This window comes from Dryobates pubescens, chromosome 8 (assembly GCF_014839835.1).
Source record: "Dryobates pubescens isolate bDryPub1 chromosome 8, bDryPub1.pri, whole genome shotgun sequence".
Taxonomy (NCBI): domain Eukaryota; kingdom Metazoa; phylum Chordata; class Aves; order Piciformes; family Picidae; genus Dryobates; species Dryobates pubescens.
This window is the reverse complement of record NC_071619.1, coordinates 26,546,419-26,568,292: the sequence shown is the minus strand read 5'-3', so window position 1 is coordinate 26,568,292 and position 21,874 is coordinate 26,546,419. Positions and strand designations below refer to the sequence as shown.

At 41.5% G+C, this 21,874-nt stretch overlaps 1 protein-coding gene across 1 annotated transcript in view; it reads left to right on the top strand.

Annotated features, from left to right (window-relative positions):
• The window catches only part of BMPR1A (bone morphogenetic protein receptor type 1A), an 81,002-nt gene that overhangs the window by 33,256 nt on the left and 25,872 nt on the right, over positions 1 to 21,874 (top strand). The window contains exon 2 of the mRNA XM_054163414.1: positions 6,210 to 6,331. The gene's annotated coding sequence lies outside the window, so the exon portion shown is untranslated. The remainder of the gene's footprint in view (positions 1 to 6,209; positions 6,332 to 21,874) is intronic.

The following is a 21,874-nucleotide window of genomic DNA, read 5'->3' as shown; positions in this document are numbered from 1 at the left end:
AGGAAAAGTGCCTAGATGTGAAGCAGTGTGTGAGTCCTTCAGCTATTACCTGTCCAGGGCATCTTGTGTCTGCATGAGCTTGCATGATTGTAAGGCTTCAGCAGAAAAAGCTTGGGTTATTCTGGGGTGCAAGTTCTCACATCCTATGCAAAGAGATCAAATGATGTGACGTGTGAGGGGTCACCAACCTCCCTTAAGGTAATTGTAGAGAGCGATAAGGTCACCCCTGAGTCTCCTCTTTCCCAGGCTAAGCAACCCCAGCTCCCTCAGCCTCTCCTCATAGGGCTTGTGTTCCAAGCCCCTCACCAACTTTGTTGCCCTTCTCTGGACACACACCAGCAAGTCAACATCCTTCCTAAACTGAGGAGCCCAGAACTGGACACAGGACTCGAGGTGCGGCCTAACCAGTGCAGTGTCCAGGGGCAGAATGACCTCCCTGCTCCTGCTGGCCATACTGTTCCTGATGCAGGCCAGGATGCCATTGGCCCTCCTGGCTGCCTGGGCACACTGCTGGCTCATGTTCAGCCTACCATCAACCAGCACCCCCAGGTCCCTTTCTGCCTGGCTGCTCTCCAGCCACTCTGACCCCAGCCTGTAGCTCTGCATGGGGTTCTTGTGGCCAATGTGCAGAACCCAGCACTTGGATGTGTTCAATCTCATGCCCTTGGACTCTGCCCATCTGTCCAGCCTGTCGAGGTCCCTCTGCAGAGCCTCTCTACCCTCCAGCAGATCAACTCCTGCCCCCAGCTTGGTGTCGTCTGCAAATTTACTGATGATGGACTCAATGCCCTCATCCAGATCATCAATAAAGATGTTAAAGAGCATGGGGCCCAGCACTGATCCCTGGGGCACACCACTAGTGACTGGCTGCCAGCTGGATGTGGCACCATTCACCACCACTCTCTGGGCTCGGCCCTCCAGCCAGTTCCTAACCCATCACAGTGTGCTCCCATCCAAGCCATAGGCTGACAGCTTGGCCAGGAGTTTGCTGTGGGGGACAGTGTCAAAGGCCTTGCTGAGGTCCAGGTAGACTACATCCACAGGCCTCACTAATCCACAGGCCTCCCCACATCCACCAGGCGGGTCATCTAATCATAGAAGGAGATCAGGTTGGTCAGGCAGGACCTGCCCTTCCTAAATCCATGCTGCCTGGGCCTGATCCCTTGGCCATCCTGTAAGTGCTGTGTGATTGCACTCAAGATGACCTGTTCCATAATCTTGCCTGGCACTGAGGTCAGGCTGACAGGCCTGTAATTCCCTGGCTCATCCAACCGGCCCTTCTTGTGGATGGGCATCACGTTGGCCAGCTTCCAGTCCTCTGGGATGTCTCCAGTGAGCCAGGACTGCTGAAAAATGATGCAGAGCGTCTTGGCCAGCACATCTGCCAGTTCTCTTAGCACCCTAGGATGGATCCCATCTGTTCCCATGGACTTGTGGGGATCCAAGCAGCTCTAACTACCCCATCCTGGAACAGAGGGAAACTGCTGCTCTCTGGCTCCTTCTGCCAGCTCTGCAGGCCAGCTGTCTGGAAGACATTCTGTCCTGCTAGTAAAAATTGAGGCAAAGAAGGTGTTAAGTACCTCTGCCTTTTCCTCATCCTTTGTTACAACGTTCCCCTCCGTGTCCACCAAGGAGTGGAGGTTGTCCTTGCCCTTCCTCTTGCCATTAATGTATTTATAAAAGCATTTTTTGTTGTCCTTCACAGCAGAGGCCAGTCTAAGCTCCAAATGTGCTTTTGCCTCCCTAATTTTCTTCCTACAAGACCTAGCAACATCCTTAAACATTCCATGGGTTGCCTCACCTTTCTTCCAAAGATGATACACCCTCTTTTTTTCCCTTAGTTCTTGTAGACGTTCATTACCCACCCAGGCTGGCCGTCTGCCCCGGCAGCTCATCTTCTGGCACATTGGCACAGCCTGTTCCTGCGCCTTCCTGAGAACTTCCTGAGGAGTTCTTTAAGGATGTGGTAGAACAATTTTATCTGTTTAACTTTGGTTTAACTTCTGACTAAAAATGTTCATGAAATAAATACAAATTCTGTCTCAGTAAGAAGGAAGGCACATGCCTCTGACAGAGAAGAATGTTTTTGCTGAGAAGAGGGAAATCTGATTTTAAGAAAAGCAGTTGTTTGGTTGCTTGGTATTTGATAGTATGGATTTGGCCTGTGTTTTCTCTCAGAATGGAAATGAAAGGTCAATCAAGAGATTTTGCATTAGTGGTAGCACTTGTTATACTAGTTGGTTGCACAGCCAATCATCCAGGTTAGGTTTGTACTTCAATTCACCAATTGATTAAATCTGTGTGATTTGTGTGATACCTTGTTTTCATCAAACTATTTCAAGTTAGTATTTCTGAAGTTTACATATTACTTTATTTTTTTGTTCTGTCATAGAGGATCTGCACAGTAATCAATAAAGACAACAAAATCTGGGCTTTCCAAGAGCAACCTGTAAGTGTTGAAAAGATCAGTGGTATCCTGAACTAATTCGAGCATCTTGACTACAAAAGCCAAACCACTCTAACACATATTTGAAGACTTGCAAGAATAACTTGGCAATTGTTCAGTAGAAGTCAAAGAAATGCAATTAATTGTAAAAGTTAGCATTCATGTAGGTGTATTTTTACTTACGTAATTTTAAATTATTTTGAAATAGCTTGCCTCAAGAATTGGATAAATGTCCTTGAACCATATTTCAGGCTCTTACTTCCCACCTTCCTACCTGAAAGCTTGGTATCCAGAGGTTGGAAGGGCAATATGCTTGTTTAGCCTCTTCATTTTCTTTCATACAATGGTTTTATTGAATTTGGAAGTGCTGTTTATTTAATGAGATGTTCTTCCTTCACCACTTAAAGGACAAGACCAGCAGGCCCCAAATCTGCCATAGAATATGGTGTTCACTCTTCTCAGCATGCTTTTGGGTTTTTTTTATGTGTAAATATATTGAATAAGTTTTTCTTCAAAAATTCTTCTCCTTGGACATGAACATGGATTTGGAAACTTAGTGTGGTAAGGCTACATTCCTTAAAATGTCACTCATTTCACAGCTGTAGTAGGCTTCTAAAAGCAGGATACTTGCTATTTTTAAACTCTTCCTAGCTTACAGCAACTCTGGCTAAATTTTTTAGAAGCTGTCATGAGACTGTAGACTGAAGCATCTTCTAGACCCCTGTCTGAGCCTGTATTGTATTTTCTTTGTGCATAGTTTTCCAACAAAAAGTCTTTTGTTTAGGAGTACAGTTTACCTGAAAATGAATAATTCTGCTTCTGAAACCTCTACTGTCTATGGTTAAAAGAGCTATCAGCTGACTGAACTCTGACACTGCATAGAGACAGGCATCCTTCTAGCACCACCTGCTTTTCTCCTTCTCCCCTTTGCTCCCACCCTTCATTTATCTCTGGTGTTTTACTCTGCTTTAAAATTTCAATACACATAGACTGAAAGTTACTTTTTTTTTTTTCCCCCCTTCAAAATAAAGGGCATAGTTCATAGTATGTGAAAGTCCCAGATTTAATCTTAAAACTTAGAAACTGGATTTCATATGTAACTAGTGACAAGTACGTGAGGCTCTGACTTGAATTTGTGCTTCTTGTAGTTATTGTAGTATACAAAGTTCTAACAAAGTGAAGGTGGAGTTGTGCAAATAATTTATTCAATGCTTTTAGTTTGTTCTTGATAGCACTTCTCTGGAAGATGCCATCAAGACTGACACTAAACATTTGGAAAAATTAATCCATTAATAATTAGGCATATTGGATAATGATATAAAATATTGACGTTTATTTTTCTAAAACTATGTTCTTAAGCAGCATCTTACGCTGATAAAGAAACACAAGAAATAGTAACACAGCAAGGTCACTCACATAAATTAATAATTATCATTAATTTCAGTCTCATCTCTGATAGAGGTTTTGTAGTTTGCCTTTTGAGAAAGGGAGAGAGATGAATTTGGAACCGATACAAATATTCAGTGAGTCATAAGAAGAGGCCGCATCCACATTACCAAGCAGTGTGGTGTAATAGGATCAGATCTGTTAGGTGCTGAGAACTTGGCATCCATGCTGTACAGGTTGTGAGGGTTTCATTTCAATCTGGTCCTCATCTGATTCAGTGGCTGCGTTCCTGTTAGTGGCTGGAACATGGTACAATGCACACCTGAAGCTCATTCTCTGATCTGGTTTTATTCAAAAGCAATCTAGTTCATGTACATGGAGGTGGCTTTGCAATGTAAAGCAAAGCAAGGAAAATAGAGACTCTCTTCAAAACACAGTTCTGATTTGAATTAAAATGCTGATGTAGACATACCTAGAGTTGTGCAGATCAGTAAGTTCACTGAAATAATTTAGTAAGAGAGTTTGGATATTGTATACATGGGAATGTGATCAGGAAATGCAATTGAAGCTTATAGGAATTAGTAATTACTACATTTTATCAGTTCAGGAGTTTGAAGAAAATACCAAGATACATGATTTAAAAAAAAAAACACCAAAAGACCAGTGTTGTTCAGAAATGTGTTTATCCATGTAAAGCAGCCTCTTTTGTATTATTCTAAGTGGCATTTGTGTAAATCAGATAATACTGGGGGATTGGAGGTGTAAAAACTGCACAGCAGTCTTCTGTTTACAGTTGTTTCTTTTGGAATGCATCAGAGGATGAACTTAAGTTCCCTGATTATAGAGAGAAAGAAATGGATATATTTTTCAGTTTCTTTACAAGCTTTCTTTAAAAAGGCAAAACCAATTTCCACAAACACTTCTGCATATCAAGAATGATTGGGGTTTTTTTTTATCAGTTTTACTGTGGAAGAAGTAACAGTCAAGTGTTAGCCTGTCTGCTCAGTGGAGACACTTGTCTTTAAGCACTGGTGCTATCTGATATTCCGTGTGGATTCAGGTTACCATTTTACACAAATTTATTATTTATTATCAAGACTATTAAACCTCAGTGTGCAAGGTTTATAAATTGACATTGGAATAGAAGTATTCTGACCTTCTTCTAATGGTAAAGGTCTTTGTGGTGCTTATAAAGGAAAATAGAAGGAAAGCAGATACTGAAACTCTGTGGGAAATCATGCAGGTATATGGTCTGTCCACCTCTGTTCCCAGTACTGTTGGTCTTGGCTTTCAAACATATTGAATCTCCATGCTTTAAGGCTGCTTGTATAGTAGGATTACTGGTGTTTGGGCCTTTATGTTGCTTTCAAGGTTATGTTTTCAATCATAAAACTGGGACTTAAAAATGATAAAATTTACGTATGAGGTTTTTGAAAGCTTGAAGTGATGAAAATAAACACTGTGATAAAATGGGATGAGTTCGCTGTAGGTGGCATATCCCAAGATGGACTCTTAAAACCAAAGCAGACAGGCCAAACTTAGCTCTCTGTAAAGCATTTGAAAATCTTGGGATTTGATGCAAGTCAGGCTTGTTCGCAGTGCTTAGAGTGCCAGGTTAGAGCTTACACTATGCTTTCCTCTAACACTTGAATTTATGCCAGCTCAAAAACAAACAAAATCAAACCCACCATCTTGCCAGTACTTTTTCCCAACCTTTTGACATGCGTTTTCTTCCCAGGAGTAATCATGCCTGTGTGCTACTATAATGAACCAGCTTACTATTTCTCAGTATGTTGGAGTTCCTTGTGTACTGGAACTAATGGGGTGACACCAGTGGGATTTTGTTGTGAAGCTGCAGTCATACAGATTCCCTGATGTTTCATAACGATTAATTTGTGCATTGTTTGTTTTCCATTGGTGTCACATCGTGTCCTTATTCTCATCTGCTGCCTGTTTAAAAACTAAAGAAGGAAAGAAAACCCCAAGCAACAAACTAGAAACCTGGTGTCTGGAGACTTGCAAACCTGGCTGATGTAGGCCAGGTGAATCCAAGATTTATTAGGAGAGATCAGAAAGGTTTACTTTCAGAGGAAAACTATCTACAGAGATTTTAACACCCTTCTTCCTCAATGGTAAAATAGAAATAAATAAATAAATGCTTTTCAGTATTTTACAAATATACTGCAACCATATAACTATTAGAAACACAGGAGTCTAAGAATTATTTTTTTTCTGTCTAGGAGCAGTTCACAGGAGCACATGGCTTCTGTAATTCCTGATACAAGTATCTGCAAAGTGCCTTTCATGTTAGGTACTGTATCTGTCAATACCATTTCTTAGGACATATCTTTAATCAAATTCCCTTCCTATTTTACAGATTAATAGAAATATGCATTTCCATAATACCACCTTTGAACTAATGAAGTGGAAGTACAGATGAAAACAGTCTGGAGAAAACTTGAAGTACAGTACAGCTTCATTCAGTTTCCTAATTCTGAGGTAAGGTTAACGTATGCAAAAATTTATTTCAAGCATTTCAGGGATAAAGCAGCTACCATACCTCCCTAACAAAGATTTCCAAGCTTTCTGTTATTCATGCTGGTCACAGTTTTCAGTAGCTGTTTGAGCTAATCTCTGTCCATGTTTTGGTTGAGAGAAAAGATGAAAGGCATCAACTATAGGATACCTGTTATCATAAAAATTGTATTTGGTACAGTCTTTCTGGTCGTGCTTATTACTAATGCTTTAGTTGAAAGAAGGGACTGATAACAATTAAGTGTCATGCCTGTTGAACATCTTGTCTTCCAGCACAATGTTTGATTGATACAAAATGTTGCTATGGTGGTTTTCTAATATTAATAAAACATTACGTTTTTTTTCTTGCTGAATTCCACTGCCTTGGTATCTTAAACACACTTGTGTGATTGATAATGGGTGACATGTTTGGTTCATACATAACTAAGAGGCTAAGTAGAATAAATCTGATATGTCACATTACTGACATATTTCAGAATTCTTTTCTGTAACCTCAAATCTGCTTAAGAAAAGATAGTGAGCACTGGTCCTCCTACATCTAGCTTCTTACTGTTCCAGTTTTGCTTAACTGAAGGTGAGGCAACGCCTACAGAGAATATTTTTGAAGCTGTGATGCTGTTGGCTCTTCTCACTTTTTCTCATTTTGGTACGAATGGGATCTCTGTAACTGGTGGGACAGCTTCAGAGACTTAGACTAGCAGATTTCACCAATTGTCATCTGCTCATTCTTTAAGGAAGTCTGCCTTTCAGACTTATCTTGCAGATTTTGGCCAGTTGCAAACAAGTGTTGAACTCCTTTTCAGAAAACAGAAACTTTACTTGGAAGGGGACTGTGCTACTTCGCTTAATGGAGATCAGCCAAAGATTTAACATACATTTGACATTTATTCATTTGACTGAGGAGCAGGTAGCCTGTTTTGGCAGCCAGATTTTAGACAAATTACTCTAAGATCAGCATTGAATACAGCTAAGTCATATTTTCTTTAGCTGATGTGCTCAAAACCTTTAACTTTCTGCACACCCTGAGCAAATTCACAAAGCTATGAAGTTGGAACTCATGTTGACAAGTGCAAAGTTTGTGGTCAATCTACAGCCCGTCAGGAGAGGAAGGCTGTCATCTGGTCTATATGCTGAACACACTTCTTGATGATTTATGTTGGTTCACTTCACCTTACTATTTGGGTTGTTTTATATCTGACCAGACAAGAAGACAGGCAAGTACTGTCTTCTCATTCAATCACATGTTCCTAAAAGGAGGCTGGGGCCCATTGTACATCTTGCAAGCAAAGCAACAGCTAGCATGGATTTAACATACTTATGTACTGCTCAAAAGTAGTCAGTGGAGTGCTGAAAATTATTAATTTTTCCCTGACACAATCCCAAGAGCTAAATTCCTCTCTCTTTCTCTCAGAGGAGGTAAGCATATAATTTCTGGTCTACAAAGACAGTTGAAGAGTGAACTGTCTATGACTAGAGGACTCTCTACATGAATTGATGTCTTGAATGATCACTTCTTTGTTTACCAGAAGGAACAGTTTATGTTCTCTGGCTTGTAATTACAAGCAAATTTCAAAATTGAGGTGAAGTGTTTGGGGAACATGTACCTACTAATAGAATACTCTGTACTTTAAGAGCTGTTTATAGCATTAAATAGCTTCATTAATCTAGGTGATCTGCCATGGACACTAGAACTGCATCAGACATTTGACAGAGCAACTGGTATGCTAAAGTGAAAGGATAATCTGTGCTTGAGTGCTTTTTAGGTGTCTATAGGATTAGAGAGCGGTAGAGGTAGTGGGTCATCATAAACCAGTTTTTTGTCACTCTGCCCTCTGTTCTCAGTGATCCCACTCCCGAAGGATTTATTGATGATGCAGTATTTAGAGAAGTAGTGTTGTAAACTGTAATGGAAAATCTCCCTCCATAAATAAGACATTTGAGGAAAGGATGACATTTGGAGACACCATGTATAGGTGAGCTCTGAATAAAGAGTACTAGTAACTGCTAATTAGTATGCCTTCCAGATACCATCTATATTTCCCTCTTATGTGTCTTTCAGATGCTATCCTGAACTGACCTGAAAAAATAGTGGATGCCCTTCTGTTATACAGATGGGAAAAGAAGGGATTTTTTTGCTGGTATCTATTACTTTGCTGATGTGACTGCACAAAGGCTTTCCGGTGTCGAGTGGCAGGGGATAAGCATGTACAGTTGGGTTGGAAACTGGATAAAAATTATTTTTAAAAGGGAAAAACCAAACCAAACACAGAATCCTCACAACCACCTGCACAGCTTACCTTTTTTTCCCTCTTTTTGTCTCCTTCTCCACTGTCTTTTTAAGTAGTAATAGTATTAGCAGTAATCTGGGGAAAGAGGTTGTGGACAGAGTATGTCATCCCAAGTGTTGATCAGACATTTTGTGTGGTTCCTGAGGGTAAGTGGTATTTTATTCATAGCCTGACCTGTTTTCAGGTGTTTTGATTGTTTGTTTTTGAGCCTATTTATGATTTTGACACCAACCCCACCTGTGAAGGTGAGTGCTTTAGTTTTAAATATTCTATAAGAAAGGTGCATTTATTTGTTAGTTTCTAGGCAGTGTACAGAAAGAAACTGTGACTAAAACTCTCTGATTATTTTCTTCATATTAAGGCTCAATGAAGTCCATCATACATCTCTGAACATTCTCAAGATTTGTTCTAATATTTATTTAATATGGCATCTCTCTGCAATAGGACTATTCATTATAGTTTTGTTGGTTGTATTCTATTTTTGAGACAGTGTAAAATTTTCTTATCTTACTAGGGTGAATGTCTTTTAATTGCAACAGTGAATTTCGTGCAAGTCTTTAGCATTTCTATTGTGATATAGCTGGAGAAATACAGCTTCGTGTACCACACTGAATTAATATAGCTGTGTGTGCTTAAATACTTTCTGTGAATGATCTCCTGTGTCATGTGTCATTTATACAATGTAGAGATTTTGGTTTGTGTGATTACTTTGTTTACTTCAGGGTACTGAAAATTCTGCTTGGATGATGACTCCTTCCCACCTCCCTGCCTTAATGTAAAATACTTCGTTTGACTTGCCTGAAGCAAGTCATCATCTTGACGCAAATTGAAGGCCTCTAACATACAACTGTTGAATCAATAACTTCAGCTGGCAGTCTAGGAATAACTTCCTACTTCTCAGCTTCTAATGTAGAATTGTCATTGTTCTGTCCCTTTCCAAACCAGTGGTGATAGAACCATCTCTTCTCATGTGATGGAGCTTGTTTGGCAGCTAGGAACACATGCCAGGTATTTCAGAATGAAGTTTGCCAGTGACAAGGTGGTATTCCTGCAATGCTTTTCTTATTAAACTTCAAGACTATGTAAGATCTCTGTTCAGTTAGGAAACTCTTAAGGTTAGCTGCCACTGAATTTCCTTGGTGGCAAACTATTTCCTAGGAGTTAATTCTGTAAGAAACAGGCTGAGCTACTTGAGGCTCAAACCACAAACGGGATGTGCAGGTCAGTGTGCTCAAAGCATTTTTCAGATGTGAAGTAAGCAGAAGTCTGTGTCATCTTTTGAATCAGTTGATCAAAGCAGGAAGTGCCAGTGATTCCACTCCAGAATCGTTCTGTTCTATGTTGTGCTGTCATATGTATTGCTGGTTCTTTGACCAGTATCCTCCTAACAGTGCTTTCCTTATTTCCATTTGGTATATCTTAGCTCAGATTGTTTCAGCAGTGGGACCACCTTAGTGTCAGACAGCATAAAACAGGAGCCTTCCCTACTGCTAGCCCTAGATTGTCATGTTCAAAAAGGCTGAGTAAAGCTGTCCAAGAGTCCTTTCCCTGTGCAGTTTTTTGTATTGTCTCAGTCTGGCTCAGAAGTTTCTGTTGAAACTGTAACATATCACAAAGAATCCTGGGCAAGTTCCTGTGTAGTAAGAGGAGGCTAAATTTTGTACCTTATTTTTGTATCTGAGGGTGGGAATCAGTAGGTTAGAGAACTAATTCAAGAGTATATGGTGAGAAAAGTGTATAGGAAATGCATTCATAGTACAGTCTGAAGTTGTTTGTATTGATGGAAATGTACTTGACAATCAAATTATTGTAACAGGGGTGTGTAATTAGAAACATACCAGACTTTCTATTTAGGTAATATGAGCTGCAGTCAAGTATTTGCTGTAGGGGAGAAAAGTGGAGCCTTGCTGCTGTGTCCATCAGAATAAGCATTTCAGTGTTCTTTATTTAGTTATAGTAAGGCTGGTAGTGTTAAAATATTGAAACATTACAGCTGATAAAAAATTGATAAGTAGACATTGCTGTGAAGGTTTTAGAAACATGATGGCAAATCTCTATCAGGAGAGCTGTGAGAGACTGTGTCATCTTAGTGAACAGAGCTGCTAGAACCTGAGTGTTACCATCTGTTTTCATAACTAAATTCTAGCACCTGCAGCACATGCAAAGATAGTTAAATGGATGTCCCTGACTTAGGCAGCTCTGTGAATGCACAAATTGAAAAGGCAACATAACATATTTAGGACTAAGCATTTGGTTTCTGTAGTCCTCTAAGTTCTTTCTAGTAAAAATTGGTGTGGGATAGCGTTTAATGTGTATTAAAAAAGAATGTTCCTGTGAGTGATCAAGTGCTTAAGTTACATGGAAAAAAATATGCATGTACCTGCATTTGTGTGTGTTGTATACAAACTTTTGAAGTTCCTGATTTTTAATGTGGATTTCCTGGAAGCTGTGGCTTGCTTACACTCATGAGGAAGTTTCTACGCACTGATTATTCCATGTTTTGTTATGTGCAGGACATCTTAGGTTTTCACTGTCTGCAGCTGGTCACAGTTAGTGACAGAAAGTTTGGATCTGTTAGACTGATGTTGGAGGGGTTGATGTATCTTGCGACAGTTAGTGAAGAAACTTTTTGGAAGCCTTAGCTGTGTTAATGCATCCATTTTCAGGCCTGTGAGACCTTTTTAACATAGGATAGAGCTACATGAGGATACTCAGTTACTGCTATTACAGACCAACATTTCAAATTACTTTTAAGGGGGTAGATGGGTAGATCATGGTGAGTAGAGGTATTTGTGATATGAATAAATCAGAGGAACTTAATGAAGTGGGATATCCAGAGAAAGAGCATTCTAATTTTTCCCTAAGTTTTGTAGTCTTGCCCTAAACACCTCCCCTAACTTGTTTTAAATGCCAAGGTATAGCAATGAAGGACTGCCCCATGAGTAGAGCATACTGCAGTATATAGTCTGCTGGATTTGTTTCAGCACAGTTCTTAACTCAAACCTGTGAGAAATCTCAGAAAAAAGGGAACAGGAGAAGTACTCGGAAAGTGACAGAGAATTGGTCATTGCTATATATACTGTATGGTGTTTGATAGAGAACCTTCAATAACAAAGACTTTTTTTGGTCCTCTTTCTGTATGCAAAAAAAAAATTACTTATTCTTCTCAACTCACAAAAAAAATTTCTTCCCATTACAGAATCTGTGGTTTTCCTGTATCCCTCAGTTTTTCCTTCAAAACTGCCCTATTGGAGATTACTAGTGTAGGCTAAAGAATCATGAAAGAAAGGAGGTTTTGACAGTGGAAATGTGGAAGGAGTAAATTATTGAGATGCAATAATGGCCTTGCGAATAATAAATGTAACATAAGAGATACTTACAAGAATGTGATCTTGAGTGATTGGGGAATAACTGAATTGGTGAAGTGAATGAAATGGTGACTTAGGAGACAAATGAATTTAAGATTTTTAGTGTAAGGAACTGTTGAGACATGAGAAGAGATACCATCAAGTTGAAGTGTGATGGGAGAATAGGGGAAATGTTATGTTTGAAATAGTGGCCAAATCAGTCTTGTAGTGCTGAGTAAGGGCAGTTTAAGTCACACACCACAAGGGTCAAAGAGGGGAAAATAGGAAAGCAAGTGGAATTTAGAGGAGAAGGAACATATAGTATAATCACTGTAACTTCTTACTTTCCTTTGGTCTTAGTCCAGTTACTTTCTTCAAATAGGGAGAGAAAATCAAAGATCTCTTTTTTTTTTCATTCAGGATTTTATTAGTTGAACACTTACTCATTTAATCTGAAACCAAACTAACACCACCTTGTGTGTTGATGTTTTGTGATTCTTGGCTCAACTGTGCAGCAGTTGTTGAAAAACCTTTCTTAGTATGTTCAAAATCTTTTTTGCACTAAGAATGGAAGTGGTGTAATTGCTTGAACACTAATGGGAGAGATGCCACAAATAAAACTACTAAAATACTTTAATCTCACTTAACTTTTAGTCATCCTTACGTGTGGGGGTTTTTTTGGAGGGGGGTGTTGTGTGTGTTTGTGTTGGGGTATTTTTGTGGGGGGGTTTTCCCCCCTCCCCCCTTTTTTTCCTTTTCTTTCCTTTTTGTTTGTTTGTTTTTCCCTGTCCTTTCTGCCTAGACCTATTGAAACTTTGTTCAGACTCACAGATTGCATCGGGTTGGAAGGAACTCACAAAGGTCATCTTGTCCAACCCCCATTTGTATGTATCAAGGCTCTCCCTGAAGGTTCTGGGATTTACCACTGAGATAGCTTATGAGGTGACTACCCCCAGCTGTCCACCTTGCTCTTTTGCTGGAGGTCAGTGCCTCTGTGGCAGTATCAAGCAAGCACCAGCTCATCAGTCACAGCTGTTCACGGCCCAGGATATTAATTTAAACAGCCACTGATTCTAGTTTAGGCTATGCTAGACTAGCCACTGACAATACTTGGTCACTTCTCTTGCCCTTACTGGGGAGGTGGTAACCTCCTTGTGTTTTGTGTCTGGAGCTGGTAACCTCATAAAAATAGCCCAACATGAGTTTCTAGGGTGAGTGTTGAGGCTCATAGATGACAGAAGAGCTGTTAACTGACCATTTAATTGAAATAATTTGAAGTTAGAAGGGCAATGTAACTAACACAAAGAAGAAAATTAATAGTTAAATGCAGTTGGAGAGCCCATATCTAAAACTTTGTTTCTGTAGTAAAAAACTTTAAAGAATATTTTCCCTGTTGCACATCCATATTTTAGGCACATGTAAAGGAGCAGCATCTGCTATTTCATTTTTTTTGACCTATCCAGCTATTGAATGGCTTCTTTGAAAGGGTGATGGAGACCGTTCATTTGAGCATATCTGTGTGCTGTTTGCAGGGGGTTGTGAGAACAGCTTAACTATGAGTTTCTCCTATGAGCATGGCAAGCAGCTGAGGAAAATGAGGATTAAGGTGTACCTTACTGAGCAGCATTTTGTGTTAGATGACCACGATGCTGTTGAGCTTGCCAGTCTTGTCTCTGGTGTTTATATGTGGTGAGCAAATACTGTTAAAGAAAGCTGTTCGTTGCAATGAGGGGGTGTGGTTTATTTATGAAGTTAACATTTGCAAGTGTTTTTATCTTGCTCACAAAGCAATTTATGAATTTATTTGGACAGCAGTTGTCTTACAGATAGCAGGGTAAACCAGCATGGCCTTACTGACAGTTTTAAGTGTTTTGGGCAAGTTTGTTTCTGGTTAGATCGTGTCACTTGTTTTACATGGGACACCACAGTGTCCTGGTCCAATACCAGAAAGAAAGGTGCTGCAGTTTCTGTGTTTAAGGCATCGCTGCTAGCAGCAGAGGAAGTTTGTACTTTTGGGCTGGGTGTTGTGTTCATGTGTAATGCTTTCTGTGCTCAATAATTTGAAACTGTCCTCCAGAGATTCCTGTGTTGGTTGGTTTGTTTTTAAGGAAAGAGGGTTTAAAGTCTCCTTTGTGTTACTCTTTCATAGAATTTGTTTATTCTCTGCCCTTTTTAGCTTTAATAGCTATAATCATACTTGCAATGTGAGTATGAGAGAGTGAAGGCGCTGTGAATAGCATTATCAAATTGACTTTTTTTGACCTTGGTAATTGCTAATCTGTGTGATCGGGTATTTCTGAGACTTGCCAGCCTTGCTCGTTTAGCATTTTATTGGATTTTTTTTACAAGTCTTGAACAGGAAACGAGGATTCAAAGAGAAAATCGGAAAAAAGAAACTCAATTCCCTGTTCTTAAGCAGCTGAGGTCTTCTAGAGGGGAGCGGACTTGCAGAGGGGGGAGACAGTATTCTTATGCTAATCCACGCTCTGGATAAGGAGCAAAGCTGCCGTGCAAACAATGGAAGTGGAGCCAGAAAGTCTGCTCTGCAGTCTAGCACGCCTTGAAAAGCATGTCGGGCAGGGCGCCTAGGGCTGCTCAGGGGAGGGGCCCGAGCAGAGGGGAGAGCTCCAGCTTACTTTATGGAGCTGGCAGCTAGCCATAAGACTTGGAAAAAACTTAGTACCTGGAAAACAAGAACTAAGGGTGGAAGTGAAGGAAAGGGGGAGAAAAGTAGTTGTAGTCTATTTTTGATGTTTTAAACAAAACAATCTCTCAAAAAATCCATAGAATTCTCAGCTTTGTTGCTGCTATGTTCTTCTTTATACCAAACTTGAAATTCAAGTGATCTGTTTTTTAAATAGTAACTTACTTTTCTAAACAGTGTTCTGCATGAGAGATGTAGATTTCAGCAACGTGTCCCTATTCAGAAATCAGCTTACACTACCCTCATGTGGGCAAAATGTGTTTGGAAGCTGGAGCTGCAGACTGGTGTAAGGATGGTGGGGTTTTGGTTTTCTGTTTCTGCTTTCTTCTCTTGTAGGAGAAACTCCTCTCAATGATGTGGAACCGGGGGGAAGCATGGATTTCTATGGTTTGCTTTGTGATTGATTAAATTCAGCAACTAGACAAAGAGACAGGCTGTTCTACTTAGGTGGCATGAAATGAAAAAATACACTCTCTAACTACCGAACAAAAACACCCTTGCTGGAGAGCTCTTCCATGAGGCCTAGAATTTGCATTATCACCTTTGCTTTGGAGACAAAAAGTAGTTGCAAATCTCTTTTTCTAGATTGGTCAGAGGTTATAGGTATAACACAAACAAGCTGAGACCATGGGGCTAGGTACCATGAAGGCTTGTCCTTTTGGTGTTTCTGTTTGGGGATTTTTGGAGGTGACAGATTAATGAGCAGCTGTCCTCAGATGATGAAAAACCTACTGTAGGGTTGTGAAAACATTCAGTAGTCTTTCATAGTGCTGAAAGGGATGTTACACTTCAGAAAGCCATGCTGTGAAAGCATTTGTACTTTTAAAGGCACTGGTACTGATTTTCAGAGTCCATTGCTCACTGAAAGTGAGCAAATGTATATTTAGAGTTGAGGCCAATTTTTTTCCTCTTGTCAACCTTCTACTCAATAACTATTTCAAAGACAAAATATGTGATAGGTCTTGTAGATAGCATATTATGACCATAACACATTCACTAGTGACATCTGAAATTTGTAACAATTACTTTTTCTCTTGCTGTTTGTGTTTAGTGAATGAAAGACTTAAGTAACTTTTATGCAAGAAAAAAAAAAAAAAGTTCCATTCCCTGTTTAGATTTGTTAGCTTTAGAGATGGAATATGTCACATGTGGAGGCTTCTTCTCGTTCAAATTGACTAACAGTAAGGAACTAGCAAAAATGATAGATAATAAAAACATTTCAGAATGACAGCTTCTAATTGGAGTAGCAGAAGTTCATGTCATTTATGGTGGAAAACGCATGGGTGGTGTTTGCCAGTTGTCTTAGGAGCAAAAGCTCTCAGCCAGCTACTAACCCAAGTGATACAGTTGAAAGAAGGGAAATGGGGCAAGATAAATAAATGTGTAGCGAAATCCTACTTGAATGTGCTCAAATATGAGAATGTGTCATGTTTGTAACACACTATGATGTGTCTGAATACCTGATGGCAGTGGGAAAATAATTTCACTGAATTTCATTACTGTAAATTTAATGGCAGAAACTTTGTAGCTGTTAGTTAATTGGATTGCAGAGTAACAGTAACACAGGCATTCAGAGGTCCAATGAGTGGCGTCCCCAATTACCTAATTGTGTTGGGCATGGTGAAAAAAACAGCTAGGCTATAATTTCTTTACAGTTAACAACTTTGTTGATGAAATAGATACATCATAATTTAGTAGTTTGGCTTCTAAATTCTGGAGTAATGTACACACGTTTGCTTTTACAGTGTGAAGTATTTGTTGTGTACAATTTCTGTTGAGTATCCAAGGTGGATTTTGGTGACTTTTCTTCCAACTGCCCAAAAAGTGAGTAGTGTTTCTAAGTCCATGAGCTTTCTTACTACAGAAAGCAGTTGTTAGGGGCTTCTGTTTTTTGAAATGAACAAACCTGCCATTGCAGTACATGTGTTAAAAAGATGTAGTTATATACATGCCTCAAAAAAGGCACCAAAACCTCAGGTATCATAGACCCTTGAGATCACTTGGTCCAACCCTACACTACCAAGTTCACCACTAAACCATATCGTTAAGCACCACATCTGAAAAAACCTTTAAACACATCCAGGGATGGTGACTCAGCTGTCTCCCTGGGCAGGCCTGTTCCAGTGCTTGACCACTCCTTCAAAATGAAAATTTTTTTCCTAATGTCTAGCTTAAACCTACACTGGTGCAGCTTGAGGTCATTCCCTCTTGTTCTATCACTGAGAAGAAACCAGCACCTACCTACACTGGTGCAGCCTGAGGCCATTCCCTCTTGTTCTATCACTGAGAAGAAACCAGCACCTACCTACACTGGTGCAGCCTGAGGCCATTCCCTCTTGTTCTATCACTGAGAAGAAACCAGCACCTACCTACACTGGCCCTGGAGGTGTTCAAGAGGAGATTGGACGTGGCACTTGGTGCCATGGTCTAGTCATGAGGTCTGTGGAGACAGGTTCGACTCAATGATCCGTGGGGTCTCTTCCAACCTTAGTTATACTGTGATACAGGCCAGGATGCCATTGGCTGCCTTAGCCACCTGGGCACACTGCTGGCTCATGTTCAGCCTACCATCAACCAGCACCCCCAGGTCCCTTTCTGCCTGGCTGCTCTCCAGCCACTCTGACCCCATCCTGTAGCACTGCATGGGGTTATTGTGGCCAATGTGTAGAAGCTGGCACTTAGATGTGTTAAATCTCATGCCGTTGGACTCTGCTCATCTGTTCTGCTTGTCAAGGCCCTCTGCAGAGCTCTCCTACCCTCTAACAGATCAACACCTGCCTCCAGCTTGGTGTCATCTGCAAATTTACTGATGATGGATTCAGTCCCCTTGTCCAGATCATCAATAAAGATGTTAAAGAGCATGGGGCCCAGCACTGATCCCTGGGGCACACCACTAGTGACTGGCTGCCAGCTGGATGTGGCACCATTCACCACCACTCTCTGGGCTCGGCCCTCCAGCCAATTCCTAACCCAGTGCAGAGGGCTCCTGTCCAAGCCACGAGCTGACAGCTTGGCCAGGAGTTTGCTGTGGGGGACGGTGTCAAAGGCCTTGCTGAGGTCCAGGTAGACTACATCCACAGGCCTCCCCACATCCACCAGGCGGGTCACCTGATCATAAAAGGAGATCAGGTTGGTCAGGCAGGACCTGCCCTTCCTAAATCCATGCTGCCTGGGCCTGATCCCTTGGCCATCCTGTAAGTGCTGTGTGACTGCACTCAAGATGACCTGTTCCATAATCTTGCCTGGCACTGAGGTCAGGCTGACAGGCCTATAATTCCCTGGCTCATCCAACCAGCCCTTCTTGTGGATGGGCATCACGTTGGCCAGCTTCCAGTCCTCTGGGATGTCTCCAGTGAGCCAGGACTGCTGAAAAATGATGCAGAGCGTCTTGGCCAGCACATCTGCCAGCTCTCTTAGCACCCTAGGATGGATCCCATCTGTTCCCATGTACCTGTGTGGATCCAAGTGGCTGAGCAGGTCTCTAACGACTTCCTCCTGGATCACAGGGGAGCTATACTGCTCCTTGACTCCATCTGCCAGCTCAGGAGGCCAGTTGTCCGGAAGACAACATACGTTGCTATTAAAAATGAGGCAAAGAAGGTGTTAAGTACCTCTGCCTTTTCCTTATCTTTAGTTACAATATTCCCCTCTGTATCCACTAAGGAGTGGAGGTTGTCCTTGCCCCTCCTTTTGCCATTAATGTATTTATAAAAGCATTATTTTGTTGTCCTTCACAGCAGAGGCCAGTCTAAGCTCTAAATGGGCTTTTGCCTCTCTATTTTTTTTTCCTCCATGCCCTAGCAACATCCTTAAACATTTCATGGGTAACCTTTCCTTCCTTCCAAAGATGATGCACCCTCTTTTTTTTCCTTAATTCTGCTCAGAAGCTCATTGCCCATCCAGGCTGGCCGTCTACCCCAGCAGCTCATCTTCCAGCACATTGGCACAGCCTGTTCCTGCACCTTCAAGAATTCTTTCTTGAAGTAGGTCCAGCACTCCTGGACCCCTTTGTCTTTAAGGGCTGTTTCCCAAGGTACTTTGAGTTAGTTCCCTAAGTAACCTGAAGTCTGCCCTCCGGAAGTCCAGAGTGGAGGTTTTGTTGATGTCCCTCTTAGCTTGACTGCATATTGAAAACTCAATTATTTCATGGTCTCTGGACCCCAGAGAGCCTCCAACAACCACATCTCCCACCAGCCCTGCTCTACTGGTAAAAAGAAGGTCAAGCAAAGCCTTACCCCTGGTAGGCTCACACAGCAGCTGTGATAAGAAGCTGTCCATGTACTCTAAGAACCTCCTAGACTGTTTCCTCTCTGCTGTGTTGAGTTCCCAGCAGATATCTGGCATGTTAAAAGTCACCCATAAGAACAAGGTCTGATGTTCTTGAGAGAGCCCTCCACCCCTTCTCCCTTGCCTGTCTCTCCTGAAGAGCCTGTAGCCATCAGTTACGGTGCTCCAGTCATGTGAGTCATCCCACCACGTTTCTGTGATGGCTACTACATCATAGCTTTCCTGCTGTAACAAGGCTTCCAGTTCCTCTTGTTTGTTACCCATCCTGCATGCATTAGTGTACATGCACTTCAGCTGGGCTGCTGATTTCACCCCTGATTCCAGCTTACCACCTTCAGACTCCTGTCTGGGGGGACTGGTTTCAGCCCCTTACCCCTTCAAATCTAGTTTAAAGCCCTGTCAATGATTCCAGCCAACTCCCTTCCTAGAACCCTTCTCCCTCTGTGGGATAGGCTGTTCTCATGTGCTAGAATCTTTCTCCCCCTCTGGCACGGATGTACTCCCATCTGCTGCTAGTGGACCTGGTGCCATAGAAAGTTCCTTAAGATCGAAAACCCCGGAATTCTGTCAGTGGCACCAGCCTCTGAGCCACTTGTTAATAACACCTGCTTTCCTGTTCCCTTCAGTATTGCTTCCTGCAACTAAGGGTATTGATGAAAAAATTACCTGTGCCCCTGACCCGTCAACCAGTTTTCCTAGAGCCTTGAAGTCCTTTTTGATTGCCTTTGGACCTCTGGTTTCAACCTCATCACTCCCCACCTGTATAACTATTAAGGGATCGTAATCAGAGTGCTGTACCAGACTAGGCAGCCTTCCGGTAACATCCCTGACCTGGGCCCCAGGGAGGCAGCAGAATTCCCTGTGGGAAGAATCTGGCTAACAATATGGGGCCCTCTGTTCCACTCAGGAGGGAATCACCAATAACAATTACCCTCTTCTTTTTTGAAAGGAACAAGTCCTGATGCAGAGAGCAGACTTTAGGCAACACCTCGAATGCTGTGTCTTCTGTCTTCTCATTCACCTCACCCTCAATTTCCAGTGCCCCATACTTGTTTTGCAAGGGCGGCTGGGAAGGTGAAGGGAGCCGTGAGGGTTTTACTTTGCCTCTCCTAACAGGGACCTGTATCCATTTCCTGCTGCATCTTGGGTCACCTTCCTCTGCTAGTGGAGTCTGCAGAGCCTGGCTCCTCAAATCCAACTCTCTTTCACATTCCCTTACAGTCCTAAGTCTAGCAACTTTTTCCTTCAGTTCAGCCACTAGATTAAGCAGATAACTGAGCTGCTCACACCTAATGCAGGTGTTATCTCCAGTGCCCTCCATTTCAGGTGCCAGGCTCCACCACTCTCTGCAGCCAGTTGTCTGGACACCTGCCTGCTTAAATTCGACCTCCATCTGGGTCGACACAGATCTTTTGAAAGCAGCTTTGTGGCAAGTTACCACCATCCCTATCCCTGGCCACATGGCCTAACTGGAGACCACTTCAGGAATGAGCCCAGGTGACTCAGCACCTCCCTCCTTCTGGTGAAAGCGCTGCGGCTGCAGCAGTCTCTGCCCGCGCTGCGCCAGCCTCTCAGAGAGAAAAGCCAGCTCGGGAATGAGTGGGACATGCTGTTCCACACAGTCTGGTGCCTGGGTCCTGTGTCGGTGCGCTGCAGTTGCAGATCTCTGTTCTTGAAAGTACTTGTCATCTGCCATGTAGTGAATTCTTCACTGTTCTTACAATCCCTTTTTTTTATCCCCCCCCTTTTTTTTTTTTTTAAAATATCAAATTAGTAACTTTCTTTGTGGCAATGTATGAAGGGGGCTTTAAAGCTCTAATAAGAGAAGTTGCTGTTGCATACTGGTTTAGGCCAGCAGTCCAGTTTATCTCTGGCATTCTGTTCCACTGCAAAATTTTGTTCAAAACTGTAGATAGGATTGAAGTAATATGCTTACTGAAGTTGCTTCTTGCTCACACTACACACAGGAGAAACATCTAAGATTTTTCAGTTTTGTTTTGGCAAAGACATGACTTGGTATTATATGTACTGCTGTAAGTGCTTGGAAACAATCTTGTTTGTTGAAATTAATGTTCTAATTCTTAATTCTTGTGAAGTCAGTTTCTTTTTTCATGTGTTCTCCTTTTACAGTGCTGTCTTTGTTACATTCTGAACTATCATTCTTTACTGAAATTGGGGACAGTGCACTCATTTGGGTTGGGGATCATGCTTTTAGTAGTATTACAGAGCCACATCTAAAGAACAGTTATTGCTGAACTCTGCTTTCAGATAGTTTGGGACCATGTAACGGTTCTTGCATACTTCACATTCATGTGTTTAGAGTCATATGGAGTGTGGTGCTGTGATAGTGTCATGAACTCACAGCTGAATTCCAGTTCAGAAAAACTCATGTGTGGTTTTAATAATAAAAGCATTTTGTTCAATAAACTATTTTTAGCAAGGATAGTACATTACATGGTAGACAAACTGGGTGTTATGATTTATGAATAAACTACTTTTTAATGGATTATGGTTGGATGCTTCATCAGGAGACCGGGGACTCTGAAATCAACTGATTGACTTGTGGGTTTGAATTTCTTCATCACACTGTTGGCAGAATAGTATTCAAGGTGTTAATTGTTGCTTTAACACATACGAAGGAGTCATTTAATTGTGCCATTCTACACTGTTAACATCAGGCAGGTTTTGAATAAATTCTAGCTGTTGTTAATATCAAATACTGTGCCTTAGCAGGGCTGCCAGTCTTCCTCTTTAGTGGGAATCCAGAGATGGCTCCAAAAGGTATCGCTGCAGCCTCTTCAGTTTTGTCAAATGTATTTTTTGTTATTGTGGTTTGGTTTTATTGGGAGGTATGAAGTACATACCTATATCATTTTGGGGT